This window comes from Macadamia integrifolia, unplaced genomic scaffold (genome assembly GCF_013358625.1).
Source record: "Macadamia integrifolia cultivar HAES 741 unplaced genomic scaffold, SCU_Mint_v3 scaffold264, whole genome shotgun sequence".
In the NCBI taxonomy this organism is placed as follows: domain Eukaryota; kingdom Viridiplantae; phylum Streptophyta; class Magnoliopsida; order Proteales; family Proteaceae; genus Macadamia; species Macadamia integrifolia.
Window position 1 is genome coordinate 87,883 of NW_024868851.1, and position 12,028 is coordinate 99,910.

The 12,028-nt window shown below is 38.5% G+C and overlaps 1 protein-coding gene across 2 annotated transcripts in view; it reads right to left on the reverse strand.

Moving 5' to 3' along the window:
- LOC122066958 (dolichol-phosphate mannose synthase subunit 2) overlaps positions 1-10,870 on the reverse strand; it is a 13,193-nt gene extending 2,323 nt beyond the window's left edge. The window contains exons 1-2 of one of the 2 annotated variants that reach the window (XM_042630801.1): positions 10,107-10,870; positions 9,805-9,952 (exon numbers count right to left, since the gene is read on the reverse strand). The gene's annotated coding sequence lies outside the window, so the exon portion shown is untranslated. Of the gene's footprint in view, positions 1-9,804; positions 10,083-10,106 lie in introns of those variants that run through there. The other variant, XM_042630802.1, reaches the window with a different exon arrangement.
- Positions 10,871-12,028: the final 1,158 nt, after the last annotated feature.

Below are 12,028 nucleotides of genomic sequence, written 5' to 3' on the forward strand. Positions count from 1 at the left end.
TTTTTTGGAAGGGGGTTCAAAAAATGAAGGGACCTAACATTATTTTGTATACTACATATACTTTATATCATCAAAAATCAATATTAAGCCACATCAAGTCATCAAAAACCAACATCAAGCCACATCAAATCATCAAAAAACAACATTAAGTCACATCAAGTCATCAAAAATCAACATTTAGAGAAATGTTTATGTACTTTAAGTTTAACTAGTCAATGATTTTATTTTTACATGAGCTTTTTTGTATTAGGCAAAGCACAAAACCAGCTTTACAACAATTATAAGATTACTTATATCTAAGTTGTAATGACAAAGTTATGTTCCGATCAAACTTATTTTAAAGTGCAGGAATGCTATTAAAATCGACTAAATGAAAATAATTTTATTGACATCAAAACAAAATATTATTTTACCGCACTTTTGGGTTTTAGCAATGCTTTACCACTATAAAATTTTCAGAATTGAGAAAAACCCCAGCATTTGAAAGTTGAAAATTTCTTTTATAACCAAATATCCAAAAACCCCAGCATTTGAAAGTTGAAAATTTCTTTTATAACCAAATATCCACTTTTTGTTCTTAGACTAGGGGTTTGACTTTTTATTCTTTTGAAATTTGATTTTCAAGCTTATTTTCTTGGATTCAGGGAGTAATTTCTTATTAATGAACAATATCTTAAGTAAATACTTAAATGATATGTGGCATAAATAAGTGCCAAACCAAAGTCTTGCACTAAGGCGACAGCCAATGCACTAAGGCGATAGTCATTTAGGCCCCAGACAAACCGCCTGGACGCCTAAGGAGTGCCTAGGTGATGCATTGACAACTATGGTTCTAGATGAATGGAGGAGGCATTATGATTCCTATATACTAAAAATAAAGGTGATATTTAGAGTTGTAATACCTATAGAGGCATAAAACTAATGAATTATACTATGAAATTATAGAAGAGGAATATTGAAACCCACCTAAGACGGACCAATTTGATTTTGTGCCAAGAGATCCACGTAGAAGCTATATACTTACTTAGGAGACTCATGGAAAGATATAGAGATTGCAATAAGGATCTCCATATGGTCTTTACTAATAAATCTTTAAAAAAAAAAAAATGGCAAGTACTAGAGAAGAGAAGTGTTTCAAGTAAATATGTGAAAATAATTAAAGATATGTATGATAGTGTGGTGACTGGCGTAAGAACCATGGGGGGGTCAAGGTAGTGAATTCCCAATTACAATTGGGTTACATCAAGGATCAACTTTAAGCCCTTATTTGTTTGCATTTATAACGAATGATTAGATTCATTCACGATGAGATTTGTGTATGCTTTTAGTTGATGACATTGTTCTGGAGGATAAGACTAAAGCAATGATTAACGTCAAGTTGGAGTTATAGAGATCAGCCTTGGAATCAAAAGGTTTTAAGATAAATAGAATGAAGATGGAGTATGTGGCATGTAACTCTAGTTACACTAGGACGGATAATGAGGTCGTGAAAATTGATGAGGGAGATTTTGCATAAGTGATTATTTTAAGTATTTGAGTTCAATCATAAATACAGAATGTGATATAGAGGATGTTGTTTCATAGAGAATTAAAATAGGATGGATGAAGTGGAGATGTATGCCAAAGTGTTGTATGATCAACGTATTTCTTTAAAACTTAAAGAAAAATTTAATACAACAATCATATGACCGGTTATGATGTATGGTGCAGAATGCATCATATACATAAACTTAGTGTAGCAGAGATGAGGATGTTTGATGCAGATCCAGGTTCCGAAACCGGAATCGGATCGCTTATGGACCCACCAAAAAAAATAATAATAACTCAAGTCTAACAAATCAGCGGCAATCTTGTAATTTCAGAAACAATCATGCACATCCCATGTAAAATAATAAGTGAGAGGGACAAAGTGGAATAGAAAATTAGAAGAGGAGGGGTATTCTGCAACTAGCAAAGGAAGAAAATAGTAGAACACAAGTTTAGAAAAGAGGGGGTAAACTGTAAATATAATTAATTAAGTCACTTAAGAATAAAAGAAGTCACCTTCTTCCTTCTCATGATACTAACCAGATGGTGGAAACCAGTTTCTGGTTTGGGATGGAGAGCTCCTTCGCGGATCTTCTGTTGGCTTTGAAACTTCAAGGACCAGTTGATATTGAAGATCTCTATTAAATGGGCTTCAGAATCTGCCCAAATAGCACGCCGGAGAGATGTATTTGATGTCTGAAACAGCAACTGGCGGAAGAAAGAGGGTCAGCCCTGCTTGTTCGATCTCACCATAAGTATTATTGGGGCTTAAGATTTTAGGCCTCAGGTCGTCTATGAAGGGGCTTTCTTTGCTCCAAATCTTAGCTCAATCAGATCAAAGGAGAGGGAGATCAACCCACCGGATTAGAGCAGCAATTGTCACCCAGAAACAGAGTACAGGTAACAGCAGCTTGAAAATAGAAGGTAGGAAGAAGGAAAAGAAAGAGGGGTTCGGCAATAGCTTCAACCAAAGAAAACTACTCAATTCAATTTCAATTCAGTTCTCCAAAATCCAACTAAGTCGTCGGCTACAAGCTAATATTTAAAGACTAAAAGTAAACCCACTTCCCTATTTGAAACTAAAACAAATATTGCATCTAATCTAAAAAAAAAGAGAGAAATAGCCCTAAATCCAATGTGTAACAGCATCAATGTTGAGATGGATGAGTGGCCAAACTAGGAAGGATAAAGTGAAGAATGATCATATTAGAGCTCATTTGGGAATCGCTCCGATACATGATAAGTTAAGAGAAAGTCGTTTGAGGTGGCATGACCATATTCAATAGAGGCCTTTGGATGCTCTAGTGCGGAGGAGTGATTTGACTAAAATTGAAGGAACTAAAGAGCAAGGGGCAAACCTAAATGACCATAGGAGAAGTGGTGGGGAAAGACATGCATAGCTTAAGCCCTTGAATCAAATATGACCTCGGATAAAGCTGATTAGAGGGCAAGGATCCATGTAGCCGACCCATTTAGTTGGGATAAGGCTGGGTTGTTGTTTTATTCTCAATCACCTCCTTCCAAATGAGGGGTAAAATGCCTCGATAGATAACGAAAAGGAAGCAATCTCTAAAAGAAAGTCTTCCACTCACTTGGGGTGGGCAACAAGGGGAGGAGGGGAGGGGAGGGGAGGGGAGGGGAGGGGGGGGAGGGAGAGAGAGAGAGAGAGAGAGAGAGAGAGGGCTTACCTCAAGCAATTCCGAAAGAGGTTCTTCTTTTTCTTTCGTTCCCAAGTATACTTCTCATCCCATCTTTGTAAAATAGAATATCCATGCTCTAACCATATCAGCTTCCCAAGTATTCCTCCACAAGCACTGGGACCAATCAACCCTACCTTTCTCTCACAACCAAAGCACTATTTCACCTGTGTTCATGACTTATAGCTATCCTGGTGTAGCTGAACTAAGCAATACTTGGGATTTTTTGGGCAAAAAACTTTCAGGCCTTCAAGATTCCTATGGGAAATAGACGATTAGTTTTGTCAAATGAGAGCTAAAACCATCTACGCAGAGGAAGAGGGTTGCTTGTTCATTGGACTTTACTCCTCCCCATAGTTGTCAAGGCGTCGCCTATGCAACGACTAGGCGTCCAGGCGGTTTGCCTGGGGCCTAAGCGACAGTCGCCTTGTTGCACTGCATGTTGCCTTGTGTTTTTACCCTTATATATGCCAATTATCATTTAAGTAAATGTATTTACTTAAGATATTATTCATAAATAAGCAAATACCCCTTATTTGAATCCAATAAAAATAGTTTAAAAATCAAATTCCAAATGGAAAAAAAGTCAACCTCACAGTCCAAGAACAAAAACTAGATTTTGGTTATAGGGGCGATTTTCAACTTTTAAATGTTGGGGTTTTTCTCAATTATAAAAATTTTATAAATTCTATCATGTTAAAACATTATTAAAAACCAAAAGTTCGGTAAAATAATATTTTGTTTTGATATCCATAAAATTATTTTCATTCAAGCGATTTTAACAACATTCGCACACTTAAAACTAAGTTTAACCGGCGCATAACTTTGTCATTACATCTCAGATTTAAATAATCTTAGACTTGTTAGAAAGTTTGTTTTATGTTATAACTAATACAAAAAATCTCATGTAAAAATAAAATCATTTGACCAGTCAAACTTATTATAGAACAAGAACATTTATCTAAATATTGATTTTTTATAACTTAATATGACTTAATATTAATTTTTTATGTTTTAATATGGCTAATTTTTTATTTTTAATGACTTGATGTTGCTTAATCTTTATTTTTTATGATACAAGGTATATATAGCTTACTAAATAATGTTAAAAAATAGGAAAAATAAAAAATAACACTTGGTCGCCTTGTTTGCCTTAAGGCGGGCGCCTTCTCACCTAAGGGCTTAGACAACCCTCCACCACCTTGGTTCGCCTTGGCACCGTGACAACTATGCTCCTCCCTCTTCAAACAGTCTTTTGTTCTCACTTTATCTTGATGAATTTGATATGGGAAGAAGGGGTGAGGGGCCACAGGAAATACCAACCTTAGAGTTGCAAGGGTTAGGAATCAAAAGTTAACAGTGGCTATTGAATATTGACTTATCTGAATAGTGGTAAGATATTGGCAGCATTAACTTATCTGAATAGTGGTAAGACATTGCCAGCCATTCGTTAATGATACCTGGGTTACTTCTATAATTACTAAAATGGCTCTCTCATACTCCAGCACTGAGGTGCAGGAAAGAGTTGATCACCAGCAAGTTATGATTTTTCCAGGGAAAATGGTTGAACGGTAGAGTGAGGATCTAGTACTGCAGAGTTTGCTAGGTTAGGGATGAGAAAAATGGGTGTTGTCATTGTATTATTTTCTAAAAATTTTAACGGAGAACAAAAAAAAAGGATGGCTTATCTCTTTCTCCTTTCAAATGTCTATATGTGGCTTATAACATGACCATGTCATACAAAAAACCTGTTCCAGCTTCAGCACAATGCTAAGGGTGCCACAGGTGATCCAAAGCATAAGCCCACCACCACAAAAAAAGGTGTCTCACAATTAATGAAAAAAAAAAACAAAAAAAAAGAGCAACCCAGTGCACAAGGCTCCCGCTACTGCAGGTCTAGGAGGGGCAAGTGTTCACAGCCTTACCCCCTGCTTCGCAAAAGAGGTTGTTTCCAAGTTTTGAACCTGTGACCAACAAGCTGCAATAGTGCAACATAACCGTTGTGCCACATGCTCGCCCACTACAATTAATAAATATAAGAAATGTCAAATAAAAAAAATATTCCCACATCAGCACCCCTTTCCACATGTCTATCTTTGAGATCATGTGCTTTTTACTCGTGATGTCATACAACAATGCAACTAATCATTATATATATATATATATATATATTCAACACATTGTTCATGTTAATATTACTTCACCGTGCCAGAAGCTATTGCACTAAAATAATCCTGCCACAAACTATACTAGAATCCTATTGCCTAAAACTGTTTTTTGGATCTACACATTCTGATGGAGGGCCGGTACGGTAGGGAAGAAATCCCTGAGATGGCTCTCAGAGTTGCAAGGGAGAGGGAGAAATCACACTAAGAAAGGGGGGGAAAGAAGAATCACGCCCGCAGACTTCACAAATACTCAAACTCAATTCATCTTTTCAGTCTATCTAATAACTTGGATTACATGCACTTATATAATAACTGAAAATTAAAACTTGCCTAGTAAAATCTAAAACTAAAATTAGCAACTTCAAATTACTTCCTAAATTCTAACTAAGGAAATTAGAAACAAAATAAACTCAAACTACTAACTCCCTAATTGACTATTAACTACCCAAATTAAAAGATTGCAAATAATCCCCAAATAAAATAAAATCCTAAAGATCCTAATAAATCCAAAAATCCAATCAGACCCGATTCATCTCGATTGAGATTGCCTAAAGGGTCAACCCGGTTCAACAACATCGATTCTGCATCAACTCCTCCGATGTTGAGAAAAACTTGTCCACGAGTTTTATAGAATAATAACAATAAAAACTCACGAACGGGGGTGAATTGCTCGTTGTCTATATCGCGAACAAAATCCATGATGTGAAGCTTTAGAGGTACATTCAAGTCCAAAAAATCATAGGGAAGAACAAATTCATGATGGTGAACAAGTGACACTACATTGATGCCCTTCATTACTTGATCCACAATTTTCTCACTTTCTGTTATCATCACCTGTTCCACAATAGGACAGTCTTCCACTTGTGTTGATACCTCTGATTCATCTAATGGTTATACTGAGGGTATCACTCTCCTTGACGTAACCAATCCATGAAAATTAAATTTTTTATGCATATGGTAAGGTTGGAGGGTGCACACATTGTTGTCACGATCAAGAATACCGTCTCGTTGTTCCAACCAATTTCGACCCAATTTAATGATGTGCTGAGGAGAGTCAAACACTTCACAAAAAGCACCATCATCATAGGGAGGAACAGAAAATTCAACAAATGCAATTTTCTCCAACTCAAATTATCTGACCGGTCTCTGACAATATATCCACCACAGAGTTGGCGACAAAATTGTCACTTAGTCGCTCATCAATTAACAATTTAGCAAGCTTTCCATTGGGCAACTGCACTCGAAATTTGAACACAAAAGAATCCATGACCAATCTTGTGTCGGACTCAGATCCAGGTTCCAAAAAGTCAGAATTGAATCGCTTATGGGGGCCCACAATTGATAACTAAACCAGTCTTCAAAAGAGTAGGGGAATTCTTGTAATTTCAGGAGCAATTTTAGCACTTTAAAGAGAAGGGAGAACAAATATTCCAATCTAGACAAACCAGGGGCAATAATGTAATTTCTGGCACAATTTAGACCCCTATTTTGAGTGAAATAGATGAATAGGACAGATCTGGAATTAGTCCTAAAGAAAAGGCTCAGTTCTGGAAATAACAAGGTGAGAGGGTCAAACTGAAATTAAGTTTCAATGCAAGGTGTAAAACAAGTGACAGGGGCTTATTTGTAATAATAGCAAGTGTTATTTAAAACCCATAAGAGAACCATTTTTCTTCTTCTCGATGGAGCACCATGGCAAGGCGGCAAACCAACAAGACTCCCACCCAGAGAATTCCTTCAAATCTAATCGACTGCTCTTGAAACTTCGGGCGTCGACTCCTAAGGAGAAGGTGTACTGAACTCACTAGGGGATTGCTCAAATCAGCAAGCCAGAGTGATGTGGGAAGCTTCTAAAACTGAGGCTGGCGATGGCTGTCGATGGAACCCAGTTGCAGGTTTTACTCTTCACCACAGGAGAGGTCTTTGGGGCTGAAGTTCTAGGGTTCAAGTCGCCTTGGGGAGACCTACCTTCGATCAAAAGCTCGACCCAATCAGATCTCTCACGAAAGAGATCGATCCACTTTTCCGTGGGGCTGCAACCTTCTGCAAGAACAGGGTATTGATAGCAGTAGGGAAGAAAGAAGGATGAACAAGAGGAGAATAGAAGAAGGCCAAAGGGATTGAAAGGAAACGTAAGAGAAGAGAAGAAGAGTAGGGCTACGGTGGGTTTCAAAAGGGAATTTTTTTTTCAATGCCGCTGGAACTCTAGAGGGGTTTCGATGCAAATAGGCAGGCGGTGGGGTAGAGCTGAGGTGATAGGGGAGGGGTTTTGTGTTGCTGCGGAAGATGATTTTTTTTTTTTTGGCTTGTTGTTCTCAATCTCTGTGGAAAGCAGAACTGAGAAGGATAAGGTGGGAAAGAAAAGAGAACAAAGGAGAGGATCCTTCAGCTCTGATACCACTTGATGGAGGGCCGGTACAGTAGGAAAGAAATCACTGAGATGGCTCTCAGAGTTGCAAGGGAGAGGGAGAAATCACACTAAGAAAGGGAGGAAAGATGAATCACGCACACACGCCCGCAGGCTTCACAAATACTCAAACTCAATTCATCTTTTCAATCTGTCAAATAACTTGGATTACATGCCCTTATATAATAACTGAAAATTAAAACTTGCCTAGTAAAATCTAAAACTAAAATTAGCAACTTCAAATTACTTCCTAAATTCTAACTAAGGAAATTAGAAACAAAATAAACTCAAACTGGTAACTCCCCAATTGACTATTAACTACCCAAATCAAAAGATTGCAAATAATCCCCAAATAAAATAAAATCCTAAAGAACCTAATGAATCCAAAAATCCAATCGGACCCGGTTTATCTTGATTGAGATTGCCTGAAAGGTCAACCCGGTTCAACAGCATCGATTCTGCATCACATTCATCATAGTACATGCACTGGATGGAATTCTCTACATTCTCCCCCCCACCCCCCCACCCCACCCCGCCCCGCCAAAAAAAAAATTCTTTGTATCCAAAAGTCTACAGCAAACCACCCAAGAAAAGTGAAATCCACTCCATCAAATACTCTTCCCCCACCCCCAATATTTTTGGGATAAGTAATCAGAATGAAGGAGCCAGCTAGTGCAGCTAGTAAGGGTAGTGTAAGCAGCTCAGTTATAACTTGTCCACTGTCTGAACTTTTCTAGAAATAGCTATGAGGAAATTGATGGTTTTGGTAACATTTAAAGCAAACAAAGAAAACCAGTAAAATCAGTGGAACTGGGCCTTCACCCCCATCTGAATGGACTTATTCAATATTAATTGCAAATCCCATAAAAGAAACCATGACTTCAACATATAAGCATTGTTCATCAACAAAAAACTCAAGATGTGTATTACAATTTTCAATTTTCACTATAATTAGGTCGAAAAAGGAGGGGGAGGGGGAGGGGGGAGAAAGGAGGTTGGGGGCTGTGGTTTAACCCAAGTCAGCAAGCCACTCCACCCCATTCTAATTTTGGACCTATCTTTTAAAGTTGTACCCTATAAAAGCTTTATACTCCAAATTTAATTTCTTTTCCTTTTCCGGGTGGAAGCTTTAGACTCCATTTTTAAGTCATGAACTAAAACCCCACTAAAGAATCCTATGATCCAGTTCGATACCTCTTTTCAGACCAATTGAAGTGTTTTTTATTTTAAGGGAATCTTCTGGAGAAGGCTATAAATCCACAAAAGTCTTACATGATTTAATATTGTAATATAGAGAGTTAATATGCATGCACTAAATTTCTATAAAGAAAGTAAAATCTATTCATCCAATAAACAGAGATCAACTCAAAACCAATCTCTCATTAAAATCCAGCGACCTAACAAAACCAACACAAGGGAGAGCGAGAAAGTATCTTAAGGGGCAATCTTGCAAGCAAAGCAAGTTGTGTTTCCCACTTACAGCTCAAATACTACTTTTACTGCAATACCAATTCAAGTAAATGGTGGTGTGGACCTCTAACTTTCACCCAAATAGAAGCTTCCATTGATTCAACAATGGTTTCTTACCCACATCACTCATAAAAGAAGGGGGGGGGGGGGGGGTGGAAACCACCTAAATTCTCTTCACAATCTCACCAACCACTTCACTTTGCCACCGCAAAAGCAAAACCAAATCATAATCACAAGACCAAAAGAGAAACATAAAGGACCAACAAAAAGAAAAGCTATCTATCTGCAACATGGAGATGATGAAGGAAACGACAGAGAACCAAGTGAGCATTTCAAGTCAGTTATTGATTGGTTAGAGGTTCAAAAACTGAATTTTTTTTCTGTGACAACTTGTTCCAATCTGCAAAATACAAACTCCATCTTGATACAAACCCTAGTTTTACTTGCACTTTGAAATTCGATCTTTGGATCAACAAAGAGAAGAGAGAGAGAGAAACAGAGGATATGCTGAGAGATGATGATCGATAAAACTTACCTTATTACTGAAGCATATCTTACACAATCACAATACTTGTGGCACAAAGAGAAACAACCTCCTGAAAATTCTTCTTCCTTTGGCTCCCCAGATCAGCAGCGTCCCATAAAGAGGGGGGAAAACGTAGATACAATGAGAATCAACAAATCTTCCATCCAAGAAATAAAGCAAAATGAACAAGAGAGAAGCCTGATACGGTTAGGGATCTCCAAAGATTGACGACCTTCGCAGTAACATTCAAAGAAGGGAGATATGGAGAAGAGAATGCAGGAGAGGGATGGAAATGGAGATTGAGAAGGTACCTTGGTCCTCTCCAATGGGGAAAGTGCCCAGTGAGCACTAGCTACCTGTGCGACACGTGGCACATCCCAATCCAACGGTTGTGAGATCTACCAACAAAAAACCACCACCGCCACCACCACCCGCCCACGTGGCGCGCTAGGGTTAGGGTTCGGGTTCGAACTCAAGTCCAAAACTTCTCCTACCCGGCAGGATCCTGCCAATTCTGCTGGGACAAATCACCAACCGCTATTCCTTTATCTTGGAAGGAATCTCAAAAATTAAATCGCTCAGATCGCTCAGGGTCACAAACTCTGGCGAATAGCCGATCGATTAACCTAACCAATTCCGACAAATCAAACCACTAAACACAATCGGGATGAAAACAATCGATTAAATTCGAAGCTTTTTAAAATCGACTAACTCCGATCCCATGGCAACTGGCGTCAACAAGCTGTTTCAAACCAGAAAACTTCAGTAATCAATACAAGATGGAATAGAAGGAAGCTCTGCCAGGAATCTGTTCGACGGCGACGGAACTGATCAAAACAGTTGGTGATTTCAGTGAGACTCCTCGTGATTCTTAGAGTTTTCGGATCCAAGGATGGCCTGACAGATTTCTCAAATGGTCAGTCAGGGAAGAGAAGCAGTTAAGGCTTTTAACCGAACAGAAAAGCGACTCCGGCGGGCTTTCCGGTTTACGTCAAAATCGATTTCGCGCGATTTCGAGTTCCAGTTCGAGCCTCTTCTCCCTCTCCGTTTGTTTTTCCTTTTTCGTTGCAGCGCTAGAGGGAGGTATCGGGTTAGGTAGTCGGGTAAGGTGGGGGTAATGGTTGTGGTTTTTGTTAATTAAATCTTCTAACCGTTGGATTGGGATGTACCACCTGTCGCTCAGTAAGCGCTCATTGGGCGATCTCCACATTGGCAAGGTTTTAATAACCGGAAGGGGGTCCGAAGACTCCGAACCAGTTAGAGCCGATCTGATACAAAGAAAATAATTAGGAATCAGCCCGATTCAGGTAGTAATGTTTAGATCAATAGAAATCGATATCGAGTGGCTGATTTGGTGTGGATGATATCATCATAGTGTAGGGGTGTCAATTCTAAGCCTGCACCGGTAGGTCTAATCAAGCTCGATACATTTACGGTCTGATTTGAATCGGCTTGATTAATAAATGTGTCGGTCTTTATTAAATGCCCGTTCATAGCGTAGGTAACTAATTCATTGGGCTACAATGAGTCGATTCAAGCCGAGTGTATAAAGTATCTCTGCTCTGTGAGCCAAAAAAAATCAGTGATTCGTTAATTAGATGGAAGAGGGAGAAAACCTTGAAGAGGAGAATCAAATGCAGATGAATATCTCTCTCTCTCTCTCTCTTAAGGTTTTCTCATAAAAAATCAAAAGGAGGAAAACCTTGAGAAATAGATGGAAGAAAGCCAAACGCAAATGAATATGTAACAAACCTTGAGAGATACTAGTGTTCAGTTCAGAGTGGAGGCAGATCTGGTCTTTTCCCTCTATGTGTGATTTCAGGGCACTAATTTAGGGGGAAATAAAAAACGAAGGAGAACCAAGGATGAAGAACAAGGAAGAGAGTAGAAGAGATGAAGAAGAAAGATAAGAGGATGGACGTTACGTGCTCTATGTGATTTTAGTGGAAGCGACGCTCCTCTTCTCTCCTCTCTGTGTAAGAACTCGTGAGAACCAGGCGGAGTTATAAATTTTATCGGGAACGATAAACCCAAATAGTTCCCTTTTTTTTTTTTTTTGAATGAAACTCCCCTGACGGAACAACAATAGGGGTTTCATCAATTCCAATTTCTTGAGTTTGTTTTCCACTTTTTGTTCCCAAAAAAATGAAACTCATTAATGATGCACCAAACGCTTTATTCCGTTTATTCATTCGAATAGAATGAAAAAACTCCAAAAACATTTTTTTAGAAC